The sequence below is a fragment of the Hipposideros armiger genome, unplaced genomic scaffold, assembly GCF_001890085.2.
Source record: "Hipposideros armiger isolate ML-2016 unplaced genomic scaffold, ASM189008v1 scaffold_774, whole genome shotgun sequence".
NCBI lineage: Eukaryota > Metazoa > Chordata > Mammalia > Chiroptera > Hipposideridae > Hipposideros > Hipposideros armiger.
In genome coordinates this window covers 561,064-568,114 of record NW_017732124.1, presented here as the reverse complement: position 1 = coordinate 568,114, position 7,051 = coordinate 561,064, and the positions used below count along the sequence as shown (strand labels likewise).

The 7,051-nt window shown below is 38.0% G+C and overlaps 1 long non-coding RNA gene across 1 annotated transcript in view; it reads right to left on the bottom strand.

The window, feature by feature from the left end:
- Positions 1 to 2,116: 2,116 nt before the first annotated feature.
- Positions 2,117 to 7,051, bottom strand: part of LOC109374009 (uncharacterized) — a 36,399-nt gene continuing 31,464 nt past the window's right edge. Inside the window, exon 3 of the long non-coding RNA XR_002122329.1 lies at positions 2,117 to 2,162. This is a non-coding gene — a long non-coding RNA (uncharacterized LOC109374009). The remainder of the gene's footprint in view (positions 2,163 to 7,051) is intronic.

Here is a 7,051-nt window from a genome sequence, read left to right as displayed (position 1 = left end):
TATAGGTATGCAGTGGAAAGTATGTAAGGTAAAAGAAGCATTATTTGAGGTGACTCTCCAAGGATCAGGAAAAGGGGAGGGGAAACACGGTTACATTCTCATAAGCTTAATAAATACAAACAGAAAAAATAACTTTACACTAGATAAAGCTGTCAGGTACAAATCAAGTGACCAAAGTTAATATAACCAATAATTGACAAATAAACTTCTTCCACCTCCTAATATGAAGCACTGAGAAGAACATAGTATTACTTATGTGGTATTTTTTGCTAAAAAAAAAAAAATGCATAACCTGTATCTAATCATGGGGAAAATAGAAGACAGATCTAAACTGATGCATATTCCACAAAATAACAGTCCTGCACCCTTCAAAAATGTCAGTGATGTAGAAAACAAAGCAACACTGAGGAATGGTTCCAGATTAGAGACTAAAGAAACACCACAACTGAATGCATTTGCTCTATAGGACATTCTTGGGACAATTTACAAAATCTGAATAATGTCTGTAGGGTATATAATAATGTTGTGCCAATGTTAATTTCTATTTTGATGACTGTATTGTGATAAGGAAAAAAAAGCCCTTGCTTTGAAATCAACACTGAAGTAATTAAGAGAAAATAGGTAAAAGTGTGTGTGTGTGTGTGTGTGTGNATAGGTAAAAGTGTGTGTGTGTGTGTGTGTGTGTGTGAGAGAGAGAGAGAGAGAGAGAGAGAGAGAGAGAGAGAGAGAGAGAAACGGACAAAGCAAATGTAGTAAAGTAATATTTGAGGAATATGGGTGAATACTATATGGGAATTATTTGTATAATTCTTTCAACTTTTACATAAGTCTAAAATTATGTCTACTAAATAATAATTAAAACAACACAAGACAAAAGAATGAAAGGGTTTATCCTGGCCTACAGTAATGGCAGAACTGAAAGCACTGGAAATAGTACAACTCAAATCATTGGGTCTTTGCCCAAGATTGGCATGACCAATGGGTCTTTCTTTTCTGCATTTTAGATGCAGCATATGACTGTAGAATTAGAATTCTGACTTTCCAACATAAGAGTAGATCTCATAAAATCACAATAAACTCTCTGGATTATACACAGTGTCAATTTTCTGGTTTGATAATGTCATACCAATTATGACATATGTCAAATATTACTAAGTGAGGAGTACATGAGACCTCCTGTACATTTATTTGCAACTTCCTGTGAATCCATAATTATTTCAAAATAAAGTACTTTTTTATTGCCTTAGTAAACTCTTCTCAAAAAAAAATAAAACATATATTTTTTCAATCTTATATTGATGTGAGTGACCCCATATGCTGAGATTTTTACCTCTAAACATGACTAAGAATTTTCAAATTTATGTTAACAAACACTTGTAGCACTTATTAAATTTAGCATAAAATTTCCAATGATTTCCCTAATATCCCTTTTTAAGGTGACAAAGATTTTCTTTTTGACCAAACTCTAGCCAGGCTCCTCTAAACTCTCCTTCTTGACTAGCCCTCAGCCTTGTCCTAGAAAGGCTTGAACAAAACACTAACATAGTTTCTAAAAGCTCAAGTCCACCTCCCTATGATGACGGTAAGCCCTCCTTAAAAGTGCCTGCCTAAGAAAACTCAAAACTGCTTAAAGAATTTACTGTTTGTTCCGGCTAACACCTGAAGATAGGGCCCTTGTCTCCCAGTCTCCAACGGGGAGTAGGAGGCTAATTCCCACAAGTGCCACTCAGCAAACCCAGATAGGTTTCACGTGCACCAATCTTTCTTCTTGCTTTTTGTAATTTCTCACATCCCTGACTTTGCTCTAGGCTCTGATTGTCCCCCTCCTAAGTCCCTCATTTTCCTTTTAAAACTCACAGTCGCCTTTGTACAAATCAAAGTTGAGTTCAGTTCACGGTGGACTCTTTTCCCTATTATAATAGTTATTACTGATGAAAATCTGTCCTTACCATATTAACTAGGATCCAGCTTTGTTTATCTTTTGCAATGATTACATTTTATTTTTATTTGCTCTGTAGCTCAGGCATCCAAATTTTGTGTAAATGCCAAAGGATTCAATGTTTAAGAGAACCTCAAGCAAAATATAAGTTACTGTTATTAATCATCTGTTGTTCACCGGACATTTTGCATTCATTTATTCTCATTCATTCCTCATTATAGCCCTGTGAAAAGAAAACAGGTAACATTAGAATGTCAGCTCAGCACATCTATATCGAAGGCTCTTATTCATTCTGCTATGCTGGTCAGGTTGTACGACACAAACCATTGTTAACTTCCCAAGGAAGCTCAATATTAAGTAAGTGGAGAAAATCCAAGCATGATTATATGAAAGATTCTGACTTGATTTTTGATATCTGACTGATGACAGCTTTTGAAACTAAACTCTCCCTCCTCCTTTTGTGTCCCGCATCTAAGCAAGCTGATAAGAATGTCTGGGTGCTCTCTTCTTTGGCACCAACAGGGAGTTCATGCCACATGAGGCAACCCTCACCCCAGCTCCACCCTCTAACCACCATAAATACCCCAGGCCAGGCTTCTTTGTTGCCCTTTCAAACCATTTTTGGGTCTACTCGAGGAGTTCTTCCTGCTCTCCCTGCAATGTCTCATCATGTGAGAAATAAACCTTTCCTATCCTCTTGGTGTGTGTGTGATGTCATCAGTCTTGACAGCCAAACCACATTTTGTGTGGGTGTTCGTCTTACTCCTTCATAGTGGCTACAACACTCGTGAAGCACTTAAATGTTTACATTTCAATAAATATATTTCAAAAAAATATTTTCAACCTACTTAATATTAAAACCATAGAATATACCTCATCTCTAAATTGGAGTCTACAGATATAGATATTAGCTAACATAAATGAACCCAAATTCCTTGTGCATGCTGATGCTAACACTGTCCATATTGTCCAATAACTGGGCTAATTTCAATTTTCATTCTCAAAGATGTAAAGATGCTAGTTCGTAAAAGCAGCTTGGAATGTAATTCATGTGAAAACAACACATTTACAAAAACACATTTGGTGTGTGTTTTTTTCCTTGAGGGAATATATAGTTCTTTAGGGAGCTTAGCAATGGTTGTGAAAACAATATAAAATCTGTCAGTATTCTATTATGGCCCTATTTTATACTTTCATTCCTAATAAATATTTTGCACTCATTACTGACTTTTGACTTTGGGTATGATATAAAGAAAACATAAAAGCATGAAATGGTGGTTACAATTTTCAGTTTAAAAAATATCTCTTTAGGGCTGGCTGAGTGGCTCAGTTGGTTAAGAGCTCGCTCAAGAGTTTGAGCTCTGAGCAACAGCGGTTCGAGTCCTGCCCGAGCTGAGCAGCCACTGAGCTGCCAACAGGCAGCAGGATGGCTCAGCTAAGAAAACCTTTTTTTAAATATCACTTTAATGTTTCTCTGGAATAACATCTCTCCTAATAAAAAGAAACGGTCAAAAAGTTCATATTGTTTTTCATGTGAAAAGTACATACTGTCAGAAAATTCTCTCAAATTCTATTAAGCAAAGACAAATAAACTTTTATACATTCTTTGTTTTGTCATTCCATAAATGCATATTTGGTGTTTAAAAAAATTATCAGATAGAATGAGAAAGTTAGTAGAAAGTAAAATATCATACAGAAATTTAGCTGCTCATTTCAGTATTAACAGAAGTCCTGTAACAAAATTCCTGTGCCACATTCAAATATTAATCTCAATGAAAAGAAACACCAGTTTTCAGAAGCCATCTGCTATAAGTTAGCCCCTTGTGGTGGGAGACAATTTTGACTGCCTGTTCTTCCTACCCATGAAGCAACAAATATAAATACGTCTCTGTTCAAGCAAGAATGGAAAAGCCCCTGATGAGAAGGTCCCACTTAACATGAGTATTTAAATTATCTTCCAATTATATTTTTGAAGAACTCATGCACAGTATCTATATCAAACAAGCTAAACAGATTAAATGTCTCCCCTCTGAGAATTTATACTATATCAGACTATATTCAAATGTATGTGCCTCGAGTGGGGTAAATCAGCATGAAAACGGCCATAAAACATGTGTAAATGTGGTTTATGAGGGTGGAACGTTTTAATGCTTCACTTCATCCATTGTTGGGCAATGTTGCCATCCAATAGGCCACTATTATTTACATGCAGCTGCAAAGTGCATCAAGTATAAAAGAGACAGGAATAATATAAAGTCAATGAGCTGCCATAAATATTTTCGATTTACTCATTCAAAATTTTATTAAATAATTGTTATTAATTTTTTAAATGCTTGAGAATAAACGGTGTACAAGGGGCCTGAGCTCAAGGAACTAACAGTCAGGAAGGGGAGCTTGCAATCCAAATGCAGACCTGCAATGTGGTGTGACAAATGCAATGCTAGAACTGTGTACCAGAATGCATTACAAGTACGTAGTTGGCTTTGCTCTAAAGGCTTAAGGAAGCTTCAGAGGACATTTAAGCTTGGAGCACAAGAAAGGGAGTCAGGGAGGAGATGAGAGGAAGGGGGTCAGACATAATTAAGTGGCATGTCCAAAGCACAGAAAAATGAAAGAGTGCAATAGATTCTGGACGATGTGATGAGAACATACTGTCTGGTAAGGGTGGTAAGAGCTGAGATTGCCAAGACTGGTGGAGGCCTTACAGGAGAGATTTCTGGAGGTCCCTGGTATATAATTTTGTATATAAGCATTGGGGGTTGGGGGATGTATCAGTCAGGGTTGGTGCAGGAACCAGAAACAACTCCAGGTATTTTAAGCAGAGATGCCTGTCATACAGTAAGTTAGATTGCAATTTTTTAGAAGGCTTAAGGAGTAGGTCTGGGTTCAGCATTTTGAAATTACACAAAAACAATAAAGAACAGAAAATAGAACTACTGTCTCTGAGGCCACCACTGCCTCTTAATGTACAAGCGTCCACATGATGGACACCGGCTGGCCACTGGAAAAACTTCATATTCTCATGAACTTGCTTTGCCAGCAGCACCATCCAAAACTTTCAGGAAGATGGACTCTGCTCAGTCCTACCTTCCAAATTTCTCATGAGCACATCAGTCCAGCATCTAGCCATCAGAGGAGTTTGGAAAGTTAACTTGAGCTTTCCAATCTTCTCAAATAGAGAAAAGATATGAGACAGTTTGAGTAAACCAACACAGAGTCCAGCCGAAATGGTATTCGGAATTTTATGCAAGTTGTTGTATATTTGATATATTTTATTATCTCTTGTGCTCTTAATATAGAAATACGGACATCACAACAAGGGCACAAATTAGAATAGAGAAGTTTTACATGTATATTTCAGACTTGAGGGATTATTTGCAATATGGGAATTGGTTGCTCGGACAATGAAGAAAAGATAAATTTCTATCTTATATTTAATTGGGGACGCTTAAGAAAGGAGATTCTAAGAGCCCTCTGAAGGAGGAAAAGAAAGTTTCTTAGCAAACAAAAAATAATAATTCATTTCAGTCCTGGAATAAAAGGAGATGAAATTCAGAATAAAAAATTAAGGGTGTCATAAAAATAGACTTGACTGTGACAGTGGCATTGTTAATTTGAAAAGGCAAAATTAGCGGAGGCGATGGGGCACTCCGCGGTGGGTCAGTGCCATTTTACGCAGGAGCCGGTGTTGTTGCCCATGACATGCTATTATTTAAAGTAGTCCCTGCGGATATCTCCCCACACACGGGAACTGGGGTACAGAAACAGTGTCAATACCATTTACTGAAAGAATGTGTCAGCTGGCAAGGAATATTCAACCATGAAAAAATTGCAAGTTTGTGAGTGTGAGGCTAGCGCTGTGTAAGCGAGAGAATTCACTAGAGAAATTTCTCTCACAGCAGCGGGAATGTTGTAGTTAACTTCCTCAATGCTGTGATGACATTCACACACGTCACTCATCTTCACGTGCTCTGAATTGAAAGCCCCTCAGCAGTTTTTGAAAAAAAATGTGCCCTTCTAGTAGCTAAACCTCAGGAAGCATATGCTCTGGATAGGAGTGAGAAGAGGACATCCCCTATTAGAAATATACATATACAAGTGTCCAGGAAAAGGAGGCTGAGAGTCAGATACTGGAGAGGGATGAATGGACCCTAAGAGGTTGATGTCCTAAACAACAGCTCAGTCAGTATGCACCTCCTACACCTATGAAGGAAACCAAGGAAGGGATAGAGGTATTGTGGCGCCCCTTAAGTCATGGTTAAATCAATTATTCCACCGTATGCTCTACCCACACAGGATTTATCTATGCCTTTGATAGGAAGGAACGTCTGGCAACTGTGTATTGAAATATAAAGTGAGTAGAGGGATCTCATCTCTCAGTGTTGGTTTCCTTGTGCAATCTTCCAAGTACATGCACATGTGAAGTCAGCTATTTTATCTTAAATAGTCCATGCTGATCCTATTTTTATTTTTGTCTTATTAGTCACATCTCTATATACCATCATCAGAATGGAATGTGATAGCTGAATCTTCACAGAGCTCTGTTAGAGGAGTTTCTTGTGCATTTGGCAATACTGCATGAAAACAAGCATCATATTTTCTGAGTAACTGCATTTGCTTTATGGAGGCAATGACAAATTATCTAATTGCTTCATGAATGTTTCTTCCACTAATGTTTTCCACAAAATTTGCTGACATTGCCTGTATCATAGTACCACAACACACCCCAATTTCTTTTTCCTTCGTTTATTTAAAAATAAAATGTTTGCTGAATTTTTACTGTTGAAAAGGCACTGTGGAGCACCGAAGATCAAATTTGGTATGAAAAACATGCCTTATGGCTACAGGAAAGAGATAAAGAAAAAACTGAAATAACTTGGGGCCAGCCGAGTGGCGCATTGGTTAAGAGCTGGCTTGGGATGCCAGAGGGCCCCGGTTCGGATCCCACATATGAGGGCCAGTGACGCTGCCCTCTACAACTAAGATGCTGAACAACAGCTCAACCTGGAGCTGGGCTTCCATGAGTAGAAGGCGATGGCATAGGCTGCAACCCCTGCTGCAGTGGGTTGCCATGGGCTACCGTGTGTAGCCAGCAGCCAGTGTGAGTGGCCA